The sequence below is a fragment of the Globicephala melas genome, chromosome 7, assembly GCF_963455315.2.
Source record: "Globicephala melas chromosome 7, mGloMel1.2, whole genome shotgun sequence".
NCBI classification, from domain to species: domain Eukaryota; kingdom Metazoa; phylum Chordata; class Mammalia; order Artiodactyla; family Delphinidae; genus Globicephala; species Globicephala melas.
The window spans coordinates 63,786,100-63,811,121 of record NC_083320.1 but is presented as its reverse complement, the minus strand read 5'-3'; the positions used below and the strand labels follow the sequence as shown (position 1 = coordinate 63,811,121).

General features: G+C 38.3%; 1 long non-coding RNA gene and 1 pseudogene across 1 annotated transcript in view; one reads left to right on the top strand and one right to left on the bottom strand.

Moving 5' to 3' along the window:
- LOC132597570 (uncharacterized) overlaps positions 1–25,022 on the top strand; it is a 63,551-nt gene that overhangs the window by 28,738 nt on the left and 9,791 nt on the right. The window lies entirely within an intron of this gene.
- Positions 8,525–14,116, bottom strand: LOC132597569 (lathosterol oxidase pseudogene; annotated as a pseudogene).

The window sequence follows — 25,022 nt, the reverse complement described above, 5'->3', positions numbered from 1 at the left end:
TATTCCATTATATATATGTACCACAACTTCTTTATCCATTCGTCTGTCAATGGGCATTTAGGTTGCTTCCACGACCTGGCTATTGTAAATAGTGCTGCAATGAACATTGGGGTGCATGTGTCTTTTGGAATTATGTTTTTCTCTGGGTATATGCCCAGTAGTGGGATTGCTGGATCATATGGTAATTCTATTTTTAGTTTTTTAAGGAACCTCCATACGGTTCTCCATAGTGGCTGTATCAATTTACATTCCCACCAACAGTGCAAGAGGGTTCCCTTTTCTCCACACCCTCTCCAGGATTTGTTGTTTGTAGATTGTTTGATGATGCCTATTCTAACTGGTGTGAGGTGATACCTCATTGTAGTTTTGATTTGCATTTCTCTAATGATTAGTGATGTTGAACAGCTTTTCATGTGCTTCGTGGCCATCTGTATGTCTTCTTTGGAGAAATGTATTTCTTTGGAGAAATGTATTAAGGTATTCTGCACAGTTTTGGATTGGGTTGTTTGTTTTTTTAATATTGAACTGCATGAGCTGTTTATATATTTTGGAGATTAATCCTTTGTCCATTCATTTCTTTGCAAATATTTTCTTCCTTTATGAGGGTTGTCTTTCTGTCTTGTTTATGGTTTCCTTTCCTGTGCAAAAGCTTTTAAGTTTCATTAGGTCCCATTTGTTTATTTTTGTTGTCATTTCCATTACTCTAGGAGGTGGATCAAAAAAGATCTTCCTATCATTTATGTCAAAGAGTGTTCTTCCTATGTTTTCCTCTAAGAATTTTATAGTGTCCGTTCTTACATTTAGGTCTCTTATCCATTCTGAGTTTATTTTTGTGTATGGTGTTAGGGAGTGTTCTAATTTCATTCCTTTGCATGTAGCTGTCCAGTTTTCCCAGCACCACTTATTGAAGAAACTGACTTTTCTCCATTGTAAATCATTGCCTCCTTTGTCATAGGTTAGTTGACCATAGGTGCATGGGTTTATCTCTGGGCTTTCTACCTTGTTCCATTGATCTGTGTCTCTGTTTTTGTGCCAGTACCATAATGTCTTGATTACTGTAGCTTTGTAGTATAGTCTGAAGTCAGGGAGTCTGATTCCTCCAGCTCTGTTTTTTTCCCTCAAGACTGCTTTGGCAATTCGGGGTCTTTTGTGTCTCCATACAAATTTTAAGATATTTTGTTCTAGTTCTGTAAAAAAATGCCATTGGTAATTTGATAGGGATTGCATTGAATCTGTAGATTGCTTTGGGTAGTATAGTCATTTTCACAATATTGATTCTTCCAATCCAAGAACATGGTATGTCTCTCCATCTGTTGGTATCATCTTTAATTTCTTTCATCAGTATCTTATAGTTTTCTGCATACAGGTCTTTTATCTATCTCCCTAGGTAGTTTTCTTCCTAGGTATTTTATTCTTTTTGTTGTAATGGTACATGGGAGTGTTTCCTTAATTTCTCTTTCAGATTTTTCATCATTAGTGTATAGGAATGCAAGAGACTTCTGTGCATTAATTTTGTATCCTGCAACTTTACCGAATTCATTGACTACCTCTAGTAGTTTTCTGATGGCATCTTTAGGATTCTCTATGTATAGTATCATGTCATCTGCAAACAGTGACAGTTTTACTTCTTCTTTTCCCATTTGTATCCGTTGTATTTCTTTTTCTTCTCTGATTGCCATGACTAGGAGTTCCAAAAGTATGATGAATAATAGCGGTGAGACTGGACATCCTTGCCTTGTTCCTGATCTTAGCAGAAATGCTTACAGTTATTCACCATTGAGAATGATGTTTGCTGTGGGTTTGTCGTATATGGCCTTTATTATGTTGAGGAAAGTTCCCTCTATGCCCACTTTCTGGAGAGTTTTTATCATAAATGGGTGTTGAATTTTGTCAAAAGCTTTTTCTGCATGTATTGAGATGATCATATGGTCTTTCTTCTTCAGTTTGTTTATATGGTGTATCACATTGATTGATTTGCCTATATTGAAGAATCCTTGCATCCCTGGATTAAACCCCACTTGATCACGGTGTATGATCCTTTTAATGTGTTGTTGGATTCTGTTTGCTAGTATTTTGTTGAGAATTTTTGCATCTATATTCATAAGTAATATTGGCCTGTAATTTTCTTTTTTTGTAGTATCTTTGTCTGGTCTTGGTATCAGGGTGATGGTGGGCTCATAGAATGAGTTTGGGAGTGTTCCTTCCTCTGCAATTTTTTGGAAGAGCTTGAGAAGGATGGGTAATAGCTCACCTCTAATGTTTCATAGAATTCACTTGTGAAGCCATCTGGTCCTGGACTTTTCTTTGTTGGAAGGTTTTTAACCACAGTTTCAATTTCATTACTTCTGATTGGTCTGTTCATATTTTCTATTTCTTCCTGGTTCAGTCTTGGAAGGTTATACCTATCTAAGAATTTGTCCATTTCTTCCAGGTTGTCCATTTTATTGGCATAGAGTTGCTCATAGTAGTCTCTTAGGATGCTTTGTATTTCTGTGGTGTCTGTTGTAACTTCTTTTTCATTTATAATTTTATTGATTTGAGTCCTCTCCCTCTTTTTCTTGATGAGTCTGACTAAAGATTTATCAGTTTTGTTTATCTTCTCAAAGAACCAGCTTATAGTTTTATTGATATTTGCTATTGTTTTCTTTGTTGCTATTTCATTTATTTCTGCTATGATCTTTATGATTTCTTTCCTTTGGCAAACTTTGGGTTTGTTTGTTGTTCTTTCTCTAGTTCCTTTATGTGTAAGGTTAGATTGTTTATTTGAGATTATTCTTGTTTCTTGAGGTAGGATTGTATAGCTATAAACTTTCCTCTTAGAACTGCTTTTGCTGCATCCCATAGGTTTTGGATCATCGTTGTTTTCATTGTCATTTGTCTGTAGGTATTTTTTGATTTCCTGTTTGATTTCTTCAGTGATCTCTTGCTTATTTAGTAATGTATTGTTTAGCCTCCATGTGTTTGTGTTTTTTAAGTTTTTTACCCTGTACTTGATTTCTAATCTCATAGCGTTGTGGTCGTATAAGATGCTTGATATGATTTCAATTTTCTTAAATTTACTGAGGCTTGATTTGTGACCCAAGATGTGATCTATTCTGGAGAATGTTCCATGCGCGCTTGAGAAGAAAGTGTAATCTGCTGTTTTGGGATGGGATGTCCTGTAAATATCAGTTAAATCTATTTGGTCTATTGTGTCATTTAAAGCTTGTGTTTCCTTATTAATTTTCTGTTTGGATGATCTGTCTATTGGTGGAAGTGAGGTGTTAAAGTCCTCCACTATTATTGTGTTACTGTCGATTTCCTCTTTTAGAGCTGTTAGCAGTTGTCTTATGTATTGATGTGCGCCTATGTTGGGTGCATATATATTTACAGTTGTCATATCTTCTTGGGTTGATCCCTTGATCATTATGTAGTGTCCTTCCTAGTCTCTTGTAACATTCTTTATTTTAAAGTCCATTTTATCTGTTATGAGTATTGCTACTCCAGCTTTCTTCTGATTTCCATTTGCATGGAATATCTTTTTCCATCCCCTCACTTTCAGTCTGTATGTGTCCCTAGGTCTGAAGTGGGTTTCTTGTAGACAGCATATATATGGGTCTTTTTTTTGTATCCATTCAGCAAGCCTGTGTCTTTTGGTTGGAGCATTTAATCCATTCACGTTTAAGGTAATTATTGATATGTATGTTCCTATGACCATTTTCCTAATTGTTTTGGGTTTGTTTTTATAGGTCCTTTTCTTCTTTTGTGTTTGCCTCTTAGAGAATTTCCTTTAGCATTTGTTGTAGAGCTGGTTTGGTGGTGCTGAATTCTCTTAGCTTTTGCTGTTCTGTAAAGCTTTTGATTTCTCCATCGAATCTGAATGAGATCCTTGCCGGATAGAGTAATCTTAATTGTAGGTTGTTCCCTTTCATCACTTTTAGTATATCATGCCACTCCCCTCTGGCTTGTAGAGTTTCTGCTGAGAAATCAGCTGTTAACCTTATGGGACTTCCCTTGTATATTATTTGTCATTTTTCCCTTGCTGCTTTCAATAATTTTTCTTTGTCTTTAAGTTTTGCCAGTTTGATTACTGTGTGTCTCAGTGTGTTTCTCCTTGGGTTTATCCTTATGGGACTCTCTGCTCTTCCTGGACATGGGTGGCTATTTCCTTTCCCATGTTAGGGAAGGTTTCTACTATAATCTCTGCAAATATTTTCTCAGGTCGTTTCTCTCTCTCTTCTCCTTCTGGGACCCATATAATGCGAATGTTGTTGCATTTAACATTGTCCCAGAGGTATCTTAGGGTGTCTTCATTTCTTTTCTCTTTGTTCCACGGCAGTGAATTTCACCATTCTGTCTTCCAGGTCACTTATCCGTTCTTCTGCCTCAGGTATTCTGCTATTGATTCCTTCTAGTGTAGTTTTCATTTCAGTTATTGTATTGTTCATCTCTGTTTGTTTGTTCTTTAATTCTTCTAGGTCTTCATTAAACATTTCTTGCATCTTCTCGATCTTTGCCTCCATTCTTTTACCGAGGTCCTGGATCATCTTCACTATCATTATTCTGAATTCTTTTTCTGGAAGGTTGCCTATCTCCACTTCATTTAGTTGTTTTTCTGGGGTTTTATCTTGTTCCTTCATCTGGTACATAGCCCTCTGCCTTTTTCATCTTGTCTATCTTTCTGTGAATGTGGTTTTTGTTCCACAGGCTGCAGGATTGTAGTTCTTCTTGCTTCTGCTGTCTTCCCTCTGGTGGATGAAGCTATAGAGGCTTGTGCAAGTTTCCTGATGGCAGGGACTGGTGGTTTGTAGAGCTGACTGTTGTTTGGTGGGCCGAGCTCAGTGAAACTTTAATCCCCTTGACTGCTGATGGATGGGGCTGGGTTTCCTCCCTGTTGGTTGTTTGGCCTGAGGCAAACCAACACTGGAGCCTACCTGGGCTCTTTGGTGGGGCTGATGACAGACTCTGGGAGGGCTTACACCAAGGAGTACTTCCCATAACTTCTGCTGCCAGTGTCCTTGTCCCCACTGTGAGCCACCGCCACCCCCTCCACCCCACCCCCCCCACCTCCCCGTGCAGGAGACCCTCTAACACTAGCAGTTAGGTCTGGTTCAGTCTCCCCTGTGGTCACTGCTCCTTCCTCTGGGTCCCGATGTGCACACTACTTTGTGTGTGCCCTCCAAGAGTGGAGTCTCTGTTTCCCTCAGTCCTCTCAAAGTCCTGCAATCAAATCCCACTGGCCTTCAAAGTCTGATTCTCTAGGAATTCCGCCTCCCGTTGCTGGACCCCCAGGTTGGGAAGCCTGACGTGGGGCTCAGAACCTTCACTCCAGTGGGTGGACTTCTGTGGTATAAGTGTTCTCCAGTCTGTAGTCACCCACCCAGCAGTTATGGGATTTGATTTTACTGTGATTGTGCCCCTCTACCATCTCATTGTGGCTTCTCCTTTGTCTTTGGATGTAGGGTATCTTTTTTGGTGAGTTTCAGTGTCTTCCTGTCAAATGATTGTCCAGCAGCTAGTTGTGATTCTGGTGTTCTCACAAGAGGGAGTGAGAGCATGTCCTTCTACTCCACCATCTTGGTTCAGGGGTCACTTCCACTCTCCCCATACTCTTTTTTGCCCTCACTCCTCCCTCTCCCCACTGGTCACCACCAGTTTGTTCTCTAAATCTATGACTTTGTTTCTGTTTTATTATATTCATTAGTTAGTTTTATTTTTTAGATTCCACTGTAAGTGGTAACATACAATATTTGTCTTTCTTTGTCTGACTTACTTTACTAAGCATAATACCCTTCAGGTCCATCCATGTTTTTGCAAATGACAAAATTTCATTTTTTTCTAAGGCTAAATAGCATTCCACTATGTGTGTGTGTTTAATATATATCTATATTTAGATATAGATGTCTCACATCTTCACCCATTTGTTGATGGAAAGTTAGGTTGCTTTCATGTCTTGGCTATTGTAATAATGCTGCTGTGAAAATTGGTGTGCATGTATCTCTTCAAATTAGTGTGTTTGTTTTCTTTTGATCTATACTCAGGAGTGGAATTGCTGCATCATTTAGTAGTTTTATTTTTAGTTTGTTGAAGAACCCCCATACTGTTTTTGATAGTGGCTGCACCAATTTACACTCACACCAACAGTAGACAAGAGTTCCCTTTTCTCCACATCCTCGTCAACTTTTGTTATTTGTGGTCCTTTTTGATCATAGCCATTCAGACAGGTGTGAGGTGATATTTCACTGTGGTTCTGATTTGCATTTCCCTGATTAGTGATGTCAAGCATCTTCTCATGTGCCTGTTAGCAATCAGTATGTCTTGTTTGGAAAAATGTCTATTCAGGTCTTCTGCCCATTTTTTGATTGAGTTTGCTTTTTTGATATTTAGTAGTATGAGCTGTTTATATATTTTAGATATTAACCCCGTTTTAGTCATCACCTGAAAATATTTTCTCCCAGTCTGTAGGCTGTTTTTCATTTTGTCAGTGGTTTCCTTTGCTGTGCAAAAGCTTTTAAGTTTAATTAGGTGCCATTTGTTTATTTTTGCTTTTCTTTCCTTTGCCCTAGGAAACAAAAAATATTACTGTGATTTATGTCAAGGAGTATTCTGCCTATGTTTTCTTCTAGGAGTCTTATGGTTTCTTGTCTTACCTTTAGGACTTTAATCCATGTTGAGTTCATTTTTGTATAAGATGTGAAGAAATGTTCTAATTTCATTCTTTTACCTGTAGCTCTTCAGTTTTCTCAGCACCACTTATTGAAGAGATTGTCTTTTCCCCATTGTAAATTCTTGCCTCCTTTATCATAGATTAGTTAACCATAAATGTGTGGGTTTATTTATGAACTCTCTGTTCTTTCCCTTTGATATATGTGTATGTTTTTGTTCCAGCACTATACTGTTTTGATTATCGTAGCTTTGTATTATAGTCTGAAGTCAGGGAACGTGATACCTCTAGCTGTGTTCTTCTTTCTCAAGATTGTTTTGGCTGTTCAGGGTCTTTTGTGTTTACATACAAATTTTAGAATTATTTATTCTAATTGGGTGAGATATGTTCAGTATTTTGGTAGGAATTTCATTGAATCTGTAGATTGCCTTGGGAAGTATGATCATTTTAACAGTATTAATTCTCCAAGTCCATGAACATGGTATATCTTTCCATCTGTGTCATCTTCAGTTTCTTTCACAGTGTCTTATAGTTTTCCAAGTACAAGTCTTTTTATCTCCCTAGTTAGACTTATTCCTAGGTATCCTATTTTTTTGATATGATGATAAATGGGACTCTTTTTAAAATGTCTTTCTGATTGTTCATAATCAGTGTACAGAAATGCAACATATTTCTGTATATTAATTTTGTATCATGCAACCTTGCCAAATTCATTGAACTCTAGTAGTTTTTCAGTGGTGTCTTTAGGATTTTCTATGTATAGTACCATGTCATCTGAAAACAGTGACAATTTTACTTCTTTCTTTCCCATTTTTCTTATCTGATTTCTGTGGCTAGGACTTCCAATACTGTGCTGAATAAAAGTGGTGAGAGTGGACATTCTTGTCTTGTTCCTGATCTTAGAGGAAATGCTTTCACCTTTTTATCAGAGTATGATGTTGGCTGTGGACTTCTCATATATGGCCTTTATTACATTGAGGTGTGTTAACTTCACAAAGTGGGTATAAAGGATTAATCATAAATGAATGTTGAATTTTGTCAAAGGCTTTTTCTGCATCCATTGAGATTATCATATTATTTTTATTCAATTTTTTAAACAGTCATAATCAACTTCTATTGATTTTTACATAAATAGATTATAGAATATCTTTGCAAACCATGTTTTCCCAACATATTTGTTGTAACACATGACATTTCTTTATAAAAGTATTTGTTAAATCGTTTTGTAGAGGAAATGGGGAAAAGTGAAGAAAGAGGAGGGAAAATAAAATTTCAAAACTAATCTTCAGTGATAGGCCTAAATATTTGGCAACTATTTCCTTTTATGGAAAATCATAGGATTGTAACTTTGAAACATAAATGCATCAATTTAATTAAAAAGTCAGTAGGATCAAATATATTATTTGGGCATCAAATTTGCCTTTCTAAATATATTCAGTCACATAATTTTACACTTATTAAATAATGGTTTAAAACAGTAACCATCAAAATCTTTAAATAATCCCAGATCTGGATTAAATCATCAGAGTATTAATATTTTCTAAAATTTCAATTTATTTGTTCATCATTAAAATGTAATATTTGACAGCGTCTCCAGAAAATAAGTTTTCTATGCGTAGGAAGACAATAATTTTATAACACCTGCTATTAATCAGGCCACTGAGCTGCTAATACATTATATAACAATTTTTTTCACACCAGTGTTTCCACTTGAACAAAATACTACAAGTAGTCGTTATCATACAAATACTGAATAGTCATTCCTGAAACAAGGAACAATCTTTATATTAATATTTCTTTGTTGTGGTGTTTAGTCTTGATACCATTAAGCACAATGAATTTTACTTAATGAATATGGATGAATTAAGGCAAAAGGGCATAACCTAGTCCCCTTGATAATTTATCCTCTATCTTTTAAAAAATCATTGTTCAAGCTATTCAAATTACAGATCTGCTGGCTAGAAAGACACAACTTGTCCCTTAGACCAACGTCCATTATTTCAAGCATGAGGTTAAAATCTTGGTATTCACGACATGTTCCCTTGACCTACCATTATGATCATTACTCAGCTATACCCACAATACTGATTTTCAAATGATACTATTCACTTGCTATGCCTCTTGGCTGTATGTATGTAGATTATTTTTCTTGACCAAAAATATTTAATAATTGGGCAATAATCTACTCAGTCTTGTAAACTCTACATTGAATAATTTTTCATTTTTACAACCATTTCCTGCATGGCTCTTGCTCTCTTCTTCTGTCATCTTCACATGACTAATTGGTCCATTCCCTTCAAAGGAGGAGGGATTTTTGAAGGAGCCTCCAACTCTATCCCACAATGTGAAATACTGTCCATAGTTATGGTCAAAGAGCATGTGGTTGTCTGTATGATGAGCTGAGCCACTAATAAATGGCCTTAAGATTTGGGGAACATGAAAGTCACCATCATGAATGGAAATTGTCCAGATATTGACCAAGACATACAAACCTAAATAAACTACCGTGTGTAAGGGGAAAATAAAAAGGTATATGTGGCAAGGCAGACTCTGAAGGACGCCAGCCAGATGGTGAAAAGCATGACTTGTAAATGGAGTCAGAATCTTCCAGATGTGATGAGGTTTGTGTAAGCACTTATATACAAGTCTATGATGAAGATCTCTGTGAATCCAGTAGATCAGCATGTCAGTGAAAAAGAGAAAGAGCAGGATAACAGCAATGAATCAAAACCAGCCGTATGGAAACTCTTTATGCTGTCATACAATTTGCTGTAACCTCTATCAGGAACAGTGAAACTCTGGGGATGCTGATCCATGGCATTGACTGGACAGAATGCATAATCTCTTGATAGACTTGATTCTTGAAAAATTGTGAGTGTTTCATTAATGAATGATCATAGACAAAATAATAACTCAGTGTTGCAAAGAAGAAATAAAGGTTATATGCACTGAGATTTGTTATAATCAGGAGACTGATAGCTTGTTGGAAGATGTCATCCTCTGGCCATGTGGCCGAATATATGTATGGTGTAAAAAAACAATTGGGTACAAGATCCATCTTAGGCCCTAGAGAGGGTCCACTGCCAGCCGCCAGTTTGGTTTCTGCAGGGCTTCAGCTGCTCTGGCTAGTCTTTTATTCAATTTTTTATGTGATATGTCACATGGATTGTAGATATTGAACCATTCTTGCATTCTTGGGATAAATCCCATTTGATCGTATTGTATGATCCTTCTAACATATTGTTGGATTCAGTTTGTTAATTTGTTGAGGAGTTTTGCATCTATGTTCATCAGTAATATTAGACAGTAAATTTCTTTTTGTGTGATATCTTTGTCTGGTTTTGGTGTCAGGGTGATGCTAGCCTCATAGAAAAAGTTTGGAAGTGTTCCTTCCTCTGCAATTTTTTGGAATAGTTTGAGAAGGATAGGTATTAACTCTTCTCTAAATGTTTGATAGAATTCTCCTGTGAAGCCATCTGGTCCTGGACTTTTGTTTGTTGGGAGTTTTTTTCTTCTTTATTACTGATTCAGTTTTATTACTGATAATTGGTCTGTTCATATTTTTCCTTTTCTTTCTGGTTCAGTATTGGGAGATTGTACATTTCCACGAATCTATTTCTTCTATATTGTCCATTTTATTGACATATAGCTGTTCACAGTAATCTCTTGTGATCCTTTATATTTCTGTGGTGTCAATTATAACTTCTCCTCTTTCATTTCTACCTTTATTGATTTGGGGCCCCTTCCTTTTTTTCTTGATGAGTTTGGCTAAAGGTTTATCAGGTTTGTTTAGCTTTTCAAAGAACCAACTCATTTTTATTTTTTTAATTTTTATTTTATGTTGGATATAGTTGAATAACAGTGTTGTGTTTCAGGTGTACTGCAAAGTGCTTCAGTTATATATATACATGTTTCTATTCTGTTTCAAATTCTTTTCCGATTTAGGTTGTTACAGAATATTGAGCAGAGTTCCCTGTGCTATACAGTAGGTCCTTGTTGGTCATCTGTTTTAAATATAGCAGTGTGTACATGGCAATCCCAAACTCCCAGTCTAACCCTCCTCCTCACCCTTCCCCCTTGGTAACCATAAGTGTGTTCTCTAAGTCTGTAAATCTGTTTCTGTTTTGTAAATACGTTCATTTATATCATTTTTTTAAGATTCTGCTTATAAGCGATATTATGCAATATTTGTCTTTCTCTGACTTACTTCAGTTAGTATGATAATCACCAGGTCCATCCATGTTGCTGCAAATGGCATTATTTCATTCTTTTTAATGGCTGAGTAATATTACATTGTGTGTACGTACCACAGCTTCTTTATCCATTCATCTGTCAGTGGACATTTAGGTTGCTTCCTTGTCTTGGCTATTGTAAACAGTGCTGCAATGAACATTGGGGTGCATGTATCCTTTCAAACCATGTTTTTCTCTGGATATATGCCCAGGAGTGGGATTGCAGGATCATATGGTAGCTCTATTTTTATTTTTTTAAGGAACCAAAGAACCAACTCTTAGTTTCATTGATCTTTCTTATTGTTTTTTAGTCTCTGTTTCATTTATTTCTGCTCTGATCTTTATGATTTTTTTTCCTTCTGCTAACTTTGGGTTTTGTTTGTTCTTTTTCTAGTTAGTTTAGATGTAAGGTTAGGTTGTTTGAGATTTTTCTTATTTCCTAATATAGGCTTGTATCGCTATAAACTTGCCTCTTAGAACTGCTTTTCTGATCTGTGTCCCACAGATTTTGGATTTTTTTTTTTATTTCATTTGTCTCCAGCTATTTTTTGATTTTTTTCTCCTTTGATTTCTTCAGTGCTCCATTGGTTGTTTAGTAGCATGTTGTTTAGCTTCCACTTGTTTTTTGCAATTTTTTTTCCTTGTAGTTGATTTCTAGTCTCATAGCATTGTGGTCGGAAAGATGCTTTATATGATTTCAGTTTTCTTAAATTTACTGAGACTTGTTTTTGTGCCCTAGCATGTTATTTATCCCGGAGAATGTTCCATGTGCAATTGAAAAACTGCATTCAGCTGCTTTTAGTTGGAATGGTCTATATAGATCTATTAAATCCACGTGGTCTAATGTGGCATAAAAGGCCAGTGTTTCCTTATTGATCTTTTTCTTTTTTTGGTCTGAATGATCTGTTCATTGTAAGTGGGATGGTAAAGTCCCCTACAATTATTGTTACTGCCAATTTATCCCTTTATGTCTGTTAATATTTTATGTATTTAGGTGCTCCTGTGTTGGCTGCATATATACTTGTAATTGTTATATCTCATTGTATTGATCCTTTAATCATTATGTAATGTCCTTCTTTGTCTCTTGTTACAGTCTTTGTTTTAAAGTCTATTTTGTCTGATAAGTATTGCTACCCCAGCATTCTTTTGATTTCCATTTGCATGAAATACCTTTTTCCATCCCTTTGCTTTGTATGTCTTTAGATCTGATGTGAGTTTCTTGTAGGCAGCACATATATGGGTTTTGTCTTTGTATCCATTCAGCCACTCTTTCCTTTGATTGAAGCATTTAGTTCATTTAAAGTAATTATTGATAAGCATGTACTTATTACCATTTTGCTCATTGTTTGGAGGTTGTTCTTTTTTGTCTGTTTCTTCTTTTGTTCTCTTCCCTTGTGATATGATGACTACGGTACCTCTAGTGTTATGTTTGGATTCCTTTATCTTTTCTGTATTATAGATTTTTGGTATGTGATTACCATGAGGTTTAATACACACATGATTATTTTAAATTGCATATCTCTCAATTTCAAAGGCCTTTTAACAACCATGCATTTTTACTCCCCTTCCTCCATGAATGTTTTTGACATAATATTTTACATCTTTCTGTTTTGTTTTGGTTTTTTCTTGGCCACGCTGCAGGCAGCTTGCGGGATCTTAGTTCCCCAACCAGGGGTTGAACCCAGGCCCCAGCAGTGAACATGCGGAGTCCTAACCACTGGACCACCAGGGAATTCCCGACATCATTTTGTCTTGTGTATTCCTTAACTACTTATTGCAGATGTGTAGATGATGTTTACTGCTTTTGTCTCTTAACTTTCCTACTAGATTTGTATGTGGTTAATTTATAACCTTTTACTGTATATTTGCCTTTGCCAATGGGCTTTTTCCTTTGTAATTTTCATGTTTCTAGTTGTGTCCCTTTTTTTTTGCCTAGAGAAGTCCCTTTAATATTTCTTATAAAGCTGATTTAGTAGTGATAAACTCTTTTAGCTTTATCTTGCCTGTAAAACTTTGATCTCTCCTTCAAGTCTTAAAGTCTGGCTGGGTAGAGTATTCTTGGTTGTAGGTTTTTCCTTTTCATTACTTTAAATATATCATGCCACTCCCTTCTGGAGTACTGAGTTTGTGATGAAAAGTCATCTGATAGCCTTATGGGAGTTCCCTTATATATAACTTGGTTGCTTTTCCCTGCTGCTGTTAATAGTCTGTCTTTGTCTTTATTTTTTTACAATTTTTGACAATGTGTCTTTGTATGTTCCTCTTTGGCTTGATTCTGTTTGGGACTCTCTCTGCTTTCTGGACCTGAATGCCTATTTCCTTCCCTAGGTTAGGGAAGTTTTCAGCTATTACATCTTCAAATATATTCTCTGCGCCTCTCTTTTTTCTTTCTGGGACCCCTACAACGCAAGTGTTAGTATGCTTGATGTTGTCCCAAAGGTCTCTTAAGCTGTCCTCATTTCTTTTTATTCTTTTTTCTTTTTTCTGTTTGGCTTCAGTGATTTCCATTACTCCCTCTTCCAGCTCACTGATCCATTCCTCTGTATCATTTAATCTACTGTGGATTCCTTCTAGTGTACTTCTCATTTCAGTTATTGTATTATTCATCTCTGTTTGGTTCTTCTTTATATTTTCTAACTCTGTTTAAAAACTTCTAACTTCTCACTCTGTTCATCAAGCTCTTTGATCTTTTATGATCATTACCTTGAACTCTCTATTGAGTAGATTGCCTATTTCCACTTCACTTAGTTATTGTTCTGGGGTTTTATCTTGTTCCTTCGTTTGAAACATGTTCCTCTGTTACCTCATTTTGCCTAATTGCTGTTTTTATTTCTATGTATCTGGTAGGTTTACATTTCCTGACCTCGGAGAAGTGGCCTTTCATAGGAGACATCCTATAAAAAGGATGTATGTAGCTGGTAGGCTACATACCAGTTGCACACTCCCCTCTGGTCACCAGAGGTATATGCTCTAGGGATATCCCCTATGTGGGCTACATGGGTCCTTCTCTTGTGGCAGACTAACTACTGTGGGTGGTCTGGTAGGTGTCACTGACCTCCAGTCCAATTGGTTTTCAGGACTTATCTCATGCTGAGGCTTCCAGCTTCTGGTTCTAGGTTTGGGAAGTTTTCAGCTGTTATTACTTTAAATATACGTTCTGTCCTTTTAACCTTCTGGAAATCCCATAATGTGAATATTGTTTTTTCAGTTGTGTCCTATATGTCCTTTAGGCTTTCTTCATCTTTTTTATTTTTCTTTTTGTTCCTCTGATAAGGTAATTTCAAATTCCTTGTCCTCTATTTCACTAGTTCTGCATTTTCAAGTTTGCTTTTTAAACTTTTTATTGTATTCTTCAGTTTAGTTATTATATTTTTCAACTGTAGGGTTTCTGTTGGGGTTTTTTTTTTTTTTTAATGGTTTCTACTTCTTTGCCCAGCTTCTTGTTTTGTTCATGCATTTTTTTTCTTATTTTGCTTAGTTGTCTGTCTGCATGTTCTTATAGTTCGCAAAAAATAAAAAAGGTCACGAAGAACCTAGGGATAAGACAGGAATAAAGACACAGACCTACTAGAGAATGGACTTGAGGACATGGGGAGGGGGAAGGGTAATCTGTGACAAAGTGAGAGAGTGGCATGGACATATATACACTACCAAACATAAAATAGATAGCTAGTGGGAAGCAGCCGCATAGCACAGGGAGATCAGCTCAGTGCTTTGTGACCACCTAGAGAGGTGGGATGGGGGGGCGGGAGGGAGGGAGACGCAAGAGGAAAGAGATATGGGAACATATGTATAACTGATTCACTTTGTTATAAAGCAGAAACTAACACACCATTGTAAAGCAATTATACTCCAATAAAGATGTTAAAAAAAACAAGAAACAAACAAAAAAAAGGATTATTCTGAATTCTTTGAAAGTTCATAGATCTCCATTTCTTTAGCATCAGTTGTTAGAGCTTTACTTGTTTCCTTTGATGTCATGTTTACATGATTTTTTGTGACCCTTGAATCCTTATGTCATTATCTGCACATTTGAGTAATTAGACATTAGAGGTTTGCATTGACAGAGACAGATTTTCACTAGTCAGCTCAGTTTGGGTTGTGGGTGTGTCTGCTGGTAATATTCTTGGGCAGGTGGGACCTGCTATTATGGTTTATTTGGGGGCAAGGCAACTGTTCAAGCTCTTTGACTGGGGATGGGGACCTATTAGTTGAGTACTGCTGGCTTGGTTCTCAAGTGAGGTTATAGAATGGGCTCCATGTTTGCCTGGATTCTCTGGTCAGGCTTTCTAGATCGTTGGGACTGACTACTATATTCAGTAGTAGATAGGGCTATAAATTAGCTTCCTTGCTATGGCAGGGCAGTAGGATGGGGCCCAGGGCCTCTAACACACATTGTTTGGAGACCCATGTCAGGCAAGAATGTACACTTAATTCCCTGGTCAGGTTAGGTCACCAGTTTTGTCCTGCAGACAGGGAAAGCCATGAGCTATGCTCTCTGTTCAAGTGTCAGTGTAAACAGGCCTGTTGGATGGGCTACACTGCATCCCATGTGCTCTAGTTAGGTTCCTGGTTAGGCAGGCTGAAGGCAATGAGTGGTATTCAGCAATGAGTGGGGCTATGAATTTGTTTCCCTGCCCAGGAGCGTTGGAATAGCAGCTCTAAAACTGGTAAAACTCTTTATTTGTTGCCTTAAGCCAACCCATGCCCCAAGTTCCCTGGCCAAAAAGGGCCACTGGCTCTGCTCTGCACATTATTGGCTATGCCTCCCAGTCCCTTAGCGCAAACTTTGCTGGGTTATGCAGGCTCCAGGTGTTCTCACCAGCCCTTCTTGACAGATGGGACCAGGAAACACCTTCTACAGCAGGTAGGGCTGCTGTGTTTCCATTCCCTTGTCTGGCGGAAGAGAGAGGGGCCACTCCAGCCCTCTCCAGTTTTTTCCAAGCAGGCTTTCTGGTTGCGAGGGGTTGAGCCACCCTCAGCCTTGGCTATGAATGAATCCTCTGCCTGGGTGTAGTGGAAGAACTCCCTGTATTGGCTTTGCTCTGTGGGCAGTTGGCTCCCACTCACCTCTCAGCTAGAGCAGTGCTGGGCTACCCAGCTCCTAGGTGCTCTTACCAACCCCTCTGGCCAGATGGGGTCAGGCAACACTCTCCCCAGTGAGTGGGGCTATGACTCGGTTTTTTTCATGGGTGTAGGCAAACCAGACTGTACGAATGGTAAAATTCCTCATTTGAGGACCTAGAGGCAGGCAGATCTGCCTCCCAGTGGGTTCCCTGGTCAGAGTGGACCACCAACTTGGGTCTACAGGTGATCAAAGTTGCTGGTTGATAATGAGCTCCATCTGCCAAGATCCAAGTGCTGGTTGTTGTGAGTCCCCTCCCCCTTCTCTATCATAGTTTCAGATTCCCAGTGATTCCCCTGCAGTCCGCAAGGGGTAGACCAGAGTAGGGGCTCCCACAAAGTGACCCGCAGTGTTGGGAGAGAGGGTTGAAACCCCTGTGCTCTTTTCCCATTGGAGGAATCAAAGGCACCAGGGAGACTTCTCAGCAGGGTGCTGGGCTGGCCCGAGAGAGAGGCAGTGCAGTCATGTGTAACTGCTTCTCTTATCCTTCTAATGCAGTATCTCTTGGTCTCTGTGGTGGAGGAGGGTGCTTCAGCCTCACCCCCATGTTCTAGGATTCCCTTAGTGCTGTCTTGTTCACGAAGAGTTGTTGTTCTTGTGACGGGGAGCACAGTCAGGGATGACCTATGTCGCCCTCTTGATGCCTTCGCTCTCCAGGTATAACCTGCAGCCCTCTCCATGTGAAGCTTATGGCACTGAGCAGCAGAGAAGAATGTATGTTTCCTGTGGGCAGCTGGTTGCCCAGGTGGGAGGAAGAGGTGGGGTCCACACCACTCTTCTTGTCAGAGGGCTTGATAAGAAGACAAAGATGAAGGGAATTCTCAATCTGAAAGCTGACTCCATGCTCTAATGGGGGAAATTTCTAGTGTAAAACAACTATCTTGAAATCCTCTCTCTAGACAGTGCCAAGAGACCCAGATACCCTTCATGGTTCCTCTGTGGGGACAGTGTAATGCAGTGAGGAAGCACATGCATGTTAGCTCAGCCACTCATTTGGGCTCTGATTCTGCCCCTTCCTTATTTTGGGAGCCTGGGCAGATATCCAATGAGATATTTGTTTTCATCTGTAGAACAAAGATAACAGCCATCTCTAGGGAGCTATCATGAGGATCAAATGCAACCTTACATATACAGTGCTTGACAAGGAGTACACATTCCATAAATGGTAGCTGGAATAATATTCCGTAAATATTATTTTTTGTAGAAGACTTTTAATCCAGAAGAATCTGCAGAGGAATTTTCAGCTTTTCTGTAAAGACATCCCTCCATTTGACTCACAGGGACACAATGCCTTGAGAGTCAATAGCTTTCTCATCCTATCCTTTCTTGTTTTCTCAAATCTCAAATTGCACTACAAATAATCATTTGGTATCCAGGAAAGATGGGAGGAAAATGATTTCATTAAGCAGCCTTAGAATATGAATAACTTTAATGGCCACAAACTTTTAAGCTTGAGTTCAATACACCACTGCTTATACCAACCCCACACAGCCCCTCAACCATTATCCCAAAGTTGTTTGGTTCAGATCTTTGATTGGTTCTGAAACCCCTGGACACTACGGACTGATGTGTTGACTCTGAAAACAGCTTGACTGTCAACCATCTAACAGCCATAAAATACCCATAAAGTGAAGTTTGTGTAGGCTATAATGTTTATGTTATTCATAGCAGCCAAATAAATTATAGAAGTGCCGCAATGTTGGGCAGTGAAATCTGGATAGCTAATCAGCTGGACCAGCCTGTAGAGAGCTGCAAGGGAAACATAGAACCATTCTTTCTAGATGAAGCAAATCTGATAAGCATTTTTAGCCTCTTGGCGAGAGACACAGTGAGAGATCCAGGAAACCAAATGAACATCCCTGTTCCCATTTATTCCTTTAAACAAGCTCCTGCTGGGCACATTTTGGGAAGTAGGCTCTACTTGGCCAACAGAACTTATTGATTTAAGGGAAGAGGTCATTGATCTAAACAAACTTTTCTTCGAGGGATTTTTGAAAAGATCATCACAGAAACTAAACATTAATACGTAAATGTGGATTCCCATCCCTAGAGGCTGAGCCCTAATATACTGCCTTAAACCTACCCACTTTGGTGCCCACCGAGGGCTTCCATACTCCCTAAAGTCATTGTGTTCCAAAATGTCCTAGCTTCCTCTACCATTCTTGTCCTCATCAGGAAGCTGGTCTCCATTAGAAACTGGGAGAGAGTGACTGAACTCAAACTGATTCACAATAATGTGTTAGTAACTGACAGTCCTTAGCATGAACACCACAGTATTTGCATTTTAAAAGATAATATCCCTTATATGGAATCTAACAAAGAAAAAAAAATGGTTCTGAAGAACCTAGGGGCAGGACAGGAATAAAGACGCAGACGTAGAGAATGGACTTGAGGACACAGGGAGGGGGAAGGGTAAGCTGGGACGAAGTGAGAGAGTGGCATGGACATATATACACTACCAAATGTAAAATAGATAGCTAGTGGGAAGCAGCCGCATAGCACAGGGAGATCAGCTCGGTGCTTTGTGACCACCTAGAGGGGTGGGATAGGGAGGGTGGGAGGGAGACGCAAGAGGGAGGAGATATGGGGATATATGTGTACGTATAGCTAATTCACTTTGTTATAAAGCAGAAACTAACACACCATTGTAAAGCAATTATATTCTAATAAAGATGTTAAAAAAAAGATAATATCCCTTATGTCAAATAAATCTATAATTGGTAAAATTTCAGGCTGAGTGGAAAGAGAACATAAAAAGCTCCAGATGGAGCTCCCTTGGTTAGCTTCTCTGAGCTGTTACTGTTGTTTCACAGCTTTTCCTAAGTTTTTTCTTAAGAATTCATTCATTTATTCATCAACAAGTATTTGCAAACCTATAATATCCTCATTACTGTTCTGGGAGTTTTGAATGCATTAGTAAACAAAGATCTTTAACCTTGGAGGGCAGAATGAGAGAATATATACTAGACCTAATAAATACATTTTATAGACTGTTAGAGGGTGATACATGCTTTGGGGAAAAAAGTAGCAGAGCAAGGGGGATTAAGAGTGCCAGGTAATTGGGTTGAAGGTTGTAATTTTAAATGTGGAGTTCGGGGAGGCCTCATTAGTAAGTAACATTTATGCAAAGACTTAGAGAAGAGAGAATTAGCCAAGGGGGTCTGGGAGAACCCTGTCTCTGAAGGAATGGATAAAGCAGTGCCTGGTGTGTTAAAGGAACAAATAGCAGGGAGGCCAATGTGGCTGAAGTCAAGAGAGCATAGAGGAGGATAGTAAGAGATGAGGTCATAGAGATGATGGGAACCATCATCTTCAGGCAACTGAAGGATCCTTAGCTCTCCACTTCTACTCCCAGGACAGCAAGGGGGTCTTTGGAACAAAACACGAATGGGGAAAGGGAGACAGAGGATTCAACTTGTATGGAAGAATTTTTTTTGTAGACCAGTAACTATCTTCTCAAGATCAGTAGAAGGTAATAAGAGCTTTATATCCATATAAGAAAAGGAAGTTGAAAAAATATTGAAATCGACACTTTCATCCTCATGTGTTCTGAGCTAGGTGGACAAAATGCTGCTCTTTGAACAATGTGTTTGAGGAAAAAGTCATCACAGATGAGTACTTGGCTCTCTTTCCTCATTTTGGACTGGCTTTGGTCAATGGGCTCCTTTGAGATTGGCTTTCCAAATACGGCCACCTCATCGTCATCAGCTGCAAACTCAAGGATAAGGAATGAATTCAAAGCCTCAGCAGTCTTCAACACAGAACATGGGTGTAGAGAACTTTCCCTTGCTCAGTCATTGTTGAAAAATTAATCGTTTCTCTGCAACTAAAAGCTTCAAGGTGATTTGGTGAAACTTTATCAAATTACGTCCCTGTGTACTTATGTGCTTATTCCAGACCAGGAGTTTCTGGGGGTCATATTTTGGGTATCACCTTACATTTAACTTATTCTCTCTGATTAAAACCTTCAAAAACACAAACCCTGGCCCACTCAGAAAACTGTCTGGTCTCCTATTTTCAAGCTCTTTCTCCTTTAATAATAAGGGAAATTCTTTTGATGTAGAGTATAAGAAATACAATGCTGGGAGTTAGAAAGCTTGGGTTCCAAGGAGGATTGCCAGGAGATTAGATTAGATGATTCTGAAGTCCTGTGATCTTTTAAGAAGTATATTCAATGAGTCTAAATTTGAGAGAATTGGTATAAGTCAGCCATGACATTCATTCATTCAACAATTATTGCATAATTACGCTAAGTCTTGTGTGTAAAGTTGTTAATAAAATAGGCATGAGGCTCTTGTTTTCATGGCTTAGCTCACTTCATAAGTGCCTAATTAGTCGGGGTTGTCTGCATTGCTGTGTTGAAAAATACTGAGGCTCGATGAAGATAACTGTGATTGATTAGCCATGTCTACCATGAGCAAATGCAAAGTCTCCTTGTACAGATGGAGCCCAGTCACTGATGATACTTTTTCAGAGGCAATCCCAAACTATTTCCTGAAATTTACAGAGCTCTACCATATAGAGCCCAACATTATATCATTGTTTTAAAACCAGTCTCCTATCTTCCTGATGAAGGGAAAGAGCTATATACAGGAGACAGAAGCGAGTTAGACTCAAAGATCATCTTTGTATGGTAGTGAGCATTGTCCAGGTGACACTTCAAGGAGAAGTTTAACCTTATTCAGTATAAATATCCCTGCTGGTTCTGAGAAGTTCAAGAAATACTTGACTGATCTCCCAAAGTGGCTCTAGTGATGGACAAGTCAACTCTTTCTCTTTTAACCCACACTGAAGTATCATTTTATGTTTCACAGTTCTGGGCTGATCTTTTTAGCAATTTGCTACTTCAATTCTACTTATCTGTCAATCACTCTTAGATTCATTTTGCACAGCTGACTGTGGTGTCATCACAGTCTTCCTTATACTAATGCATTTAACGGTTGTGTGGCTTTGAAAGGCTGCCAACATAGAGGAACAGCTGAAAATGCTACTTCCCAGCCAGACTGTCCTTTACTTGATCAGCCTGCAACTACCATTCGTACTTTTTATAGCTTGGATTCTTTGCTGGTCTGACTGCAGTCATTGGTTTTCAACAATATATTTCTCCTGATGGACTTTTTTTTTTGGATTTTCCAACACATGTTGAGTGTAAATTGTACCAGACAATTTAATATTACAAGCTTCAGTTGAAACAGCCCCTGTAAGAAACTTATAATCTACTGGATTGAAAGGCAATCAAATAACATTTTAAGCAATACAGGGAAAATGCAGATTTAACTGAGAGGCAAAGTGATGTGGTAGGAAGATACAGGCAAGTTCAAATTCTGGCACTGCCATTTACTAGCTGTTGACCTTGGATAAGTTACTTAACTTCTCTGAATTTCATTTCTTTTATCTGTAAATTGGACATAGGCATACCTACTTGGCATAGTTATAAGATGAAGATATAATATGTATGAAAAGCACCTAGAATATGGTTACTTGGGTTACTATTTTAGGTAATGGTAACTATTTTTAATAATTTTAATATTAACTATTCAGAGAACAAACATGTTAGAAATATTAGGAATATGCAATTTCAAGACTTTGGTTTTGACTTAGATCCTGGGATCAGTAAGGATGCCACGGCTGTTGTTGTTCAGGGTTGGCAGGGTGTGTGGTTGGGATCATTTGTTAGGTGTCTCCCTCCCTGCCTCTCCTTCCACCATACGTCCTGCCTCTTTTCCTGTAAGGGGAGCTCTGTGGAGAAAGAAAGGGCTTGGAGGAACGGCCCCTGCGGAGTGCTGTGTGCTTAGGGTATAGCTGTGCTGTCTCCTTCCCACCAGCTCTCTTCCCACGCATCAGCTCTCAAGAGGCTCTGGGGGAAGAATCAGAAAGCATTAAAGCTGCGTTGTAGAACAATGACCCTCCACCTCTTTTTTTGCTCCCCAGCTTTATGGAGGTGTAATTGACAAATAAAAACGGTGTATATTTAAGGGGTACAACTTGACGTTTTTGATATACACATACGTCATGAAATAATCACCACAATCAACTTCATTAACATACCATCCTTGTAACTTCCAGTAGGTGAGTCCTGACTCCCTACACGACTCTTTGCTGTAACAAAAGATCCTAATTAGCTGATTAGAATGTTGAAAACCCAATTCCACCAACAGCTCAACTGTTACAGCTGAATGGATGGCCAGTTCAGTCAAGCAGTAAGCGGTTTATTCGTTTCTCGCCTCAATTAGGTCCCTAGAATGCTCAAAGTTAATGATTAACTAATTAATTCCCCTCAATCTAAAATTGAGTAGGGACTTCCCTGGTGGCACAGTGGTTAAGAATCTGCCTGCCAATGCAGAGGACACGGGTTCGAGCCCTGGTCTGGGAAGATCCCACATGCTGCAGAGCAACTAAGCCCATGCAACACAACTACTGAGCCTGCACTCTAGAGCTCACAAGCCACAACTACTGAGCCCTTATGCCACAACTACTGAAGCCCGGCGCCTAGGGCCTGTGCTCTGCAACGAGAGAAGCCACCGCAATGAGAAAAGCCTGCGCACCGCAATGAAGAGTAGCCCCCACTCACCACAACTAGAGAAAGCCCTTGTGCAGCAACGAAGACCCAACGCAGCCAAAAATAAATAAATAAACAAATAAATAAATAAAATTGAGTAGACTGAGGCTTAGTGGAATAGAACTTGGGTGAGGTCATGCTGACAGTCAGCAACAAAGCCTGAGCAGAAGCCATTTTGGTTTTGATATTTCATTAATGTAAAAAGAATGTAATTTGTTTTCTTATTTTAGGTTTTTAAAGACTTTAAGATAAAGAATCAAACTGAAACTGTCCCTTCTCAAACAACTATTTCTGATTCTTTGATCCTGGGAAAATTACTTACCTTCCTGGATTCAGAAGCCACATCACAAAAGGTTCTGATGAACATAAAAGTTAGTTATAGTACAAATCATGAACGTAAATCAAGTGCAACATCTATGGCTCAGGGGCAGAATTACCAGGAATAATCTTCAGGTCCCTTTGTGTGACTCAGTACCTAATTTTCCATGAATGATTTTGCACACAAAACTTAAGCGTTTCCTACTCCAAAGTGTATACACTTCAGGACCCACAAAATCTGAATTTGCCCTTAGGCATCTCTCTAAGGGATATAGTGAGAATGCTTTGGAGTCGGACCGACTTGGGTTCAATTCCCCTCTGTCGCTTACTACCTGGCTGACCTTGGAGAGATTACTGAAGATCTTGGTACATTTATTTCCTCATTTATAAAAGGCGGATAATGAAACTGATTTCCTAGAGCTCTTGCAGGGCTTAAGCAAGGTAAGATGGGAAAAGTCTTTGGTTTAGTGCCTGGGCCAGAGCAAACCTGCAATAAAGGCACTCTCGTATTATGTAGGGAGGTTGTCTGATATAGCGATGAAGAAAGTGGGCTTTAGAACCAGATATACCTCTATTCAAATTCCTGCTTTATATTCCAATACTTACTGTATTATCTTGGGCAACTTAGTATTTCTGAGCCTTAGTTTTCTCATCTTTAAGATGGGGTATTAAAACCTAATCAATAGAGTTGTTTAAGATTAAGTGAGATGTTTAAGATTAAGTTTAATCAATAGAGTTGTTTAAGATTACAATTAACATACAGTATTTTTCTCTGACTTATTTTACTAAAACCTAATCAATTGTTTAAGTGAGATAATGTAAAGTGCTTATCAGAGTGATTGCTTTTGGCTGCAAGTAACATCAAGAACAAACATTTAAAATAGCTTAAAACACTGGCTGTTAACTTTTTGGCTACAGCCCACAATAAAAAATAGATCTTATGTTGTTTCTCAGTGTACAAATACACTTTATCACAGGACTAATGTGTGAATCAAATTTGATTATATGACCAAGCTTCATACAATATTCTAGAATGGGAAAATAAGAGTGTGGAATCCGAATTCAGGTTTTCCTCCAAATATGCAAGAATAGCATTGGCATCCCAGTATGTGATATGCTCACTTATATTTTTATTGAAGTATAGTTGATTTACAATATTATATTAGTTTCAGGTGTACAACATAGTGATTCAATATTTTTATAGGTTGTACTCCATTTAAAGTCATTAAAAAATATTGGCTGTATTCCCTGTGCTGTACAACATATCTTTGTAGCTTATTTTAGTTTATACATAGTATTTATTTGTACCTCTTATTCCCCTACCCCTATTTTGCTCCTCCTGCCTTCTCTCTCCCCACTGATAACCACTAGTTTGTTCCCTATATCTGTGAGTCTATTTCTGTTTTGTTATATTCATTCATCTGTTTTATTCTTTAGATTCCATATATAAGTAATAACATACAGTATCTGTCTTTCTCTGACTTATTTCACTAAGCATAATACCCTCCAGATGCATCTATGTTATTGCAAATGCCACATCCATGTTGCAAATGGCAAAATTTCATTCTTTTTCATGGCTGAGCAATATTCCATTTATCCATTCAACTATTGATGGACACTTAGGTTGCTTCCATATCTTGGCTATTTCTAAATAATGCTGCTATGAACATGTATCTTTTCAAATCAGTGTTTTTATTTTCTTTGGATATGCAACCAGGAGTGGAACTGCTGAATCATATGTTAGTTCTATTTTTAATTTTCTGAGGAACCTCCATGTTGTTTTCCATAGTGGTTGCACAAATTTATAGTCCCACCAATGGTATATTAAGGTTCCCTTTACTCCACATCCTCACCAAAATTTGTAATTTGTAGACTTTTGGATGATGGCCACTCTGACAGGTGTGAGGTGATATCACATTGTGATTTTGATTTGAATTTCTCTGACTAGCAGTGTTGAGCATCTTTACATGTACCTGTTGGCCATCTGTATACCTTCTTTGGAAAAACGTCGATTCTGGTCTTTTGCCCACTTCTAATTTTTTTTTTTAATATTTAGTTGTATGGGCTCTTTATATATAGTTTGGATATTAACCCCTTGTCAGTCATGTCATTTGGAAATTTTTCTCTCATTCAGTAGGTTGTCTT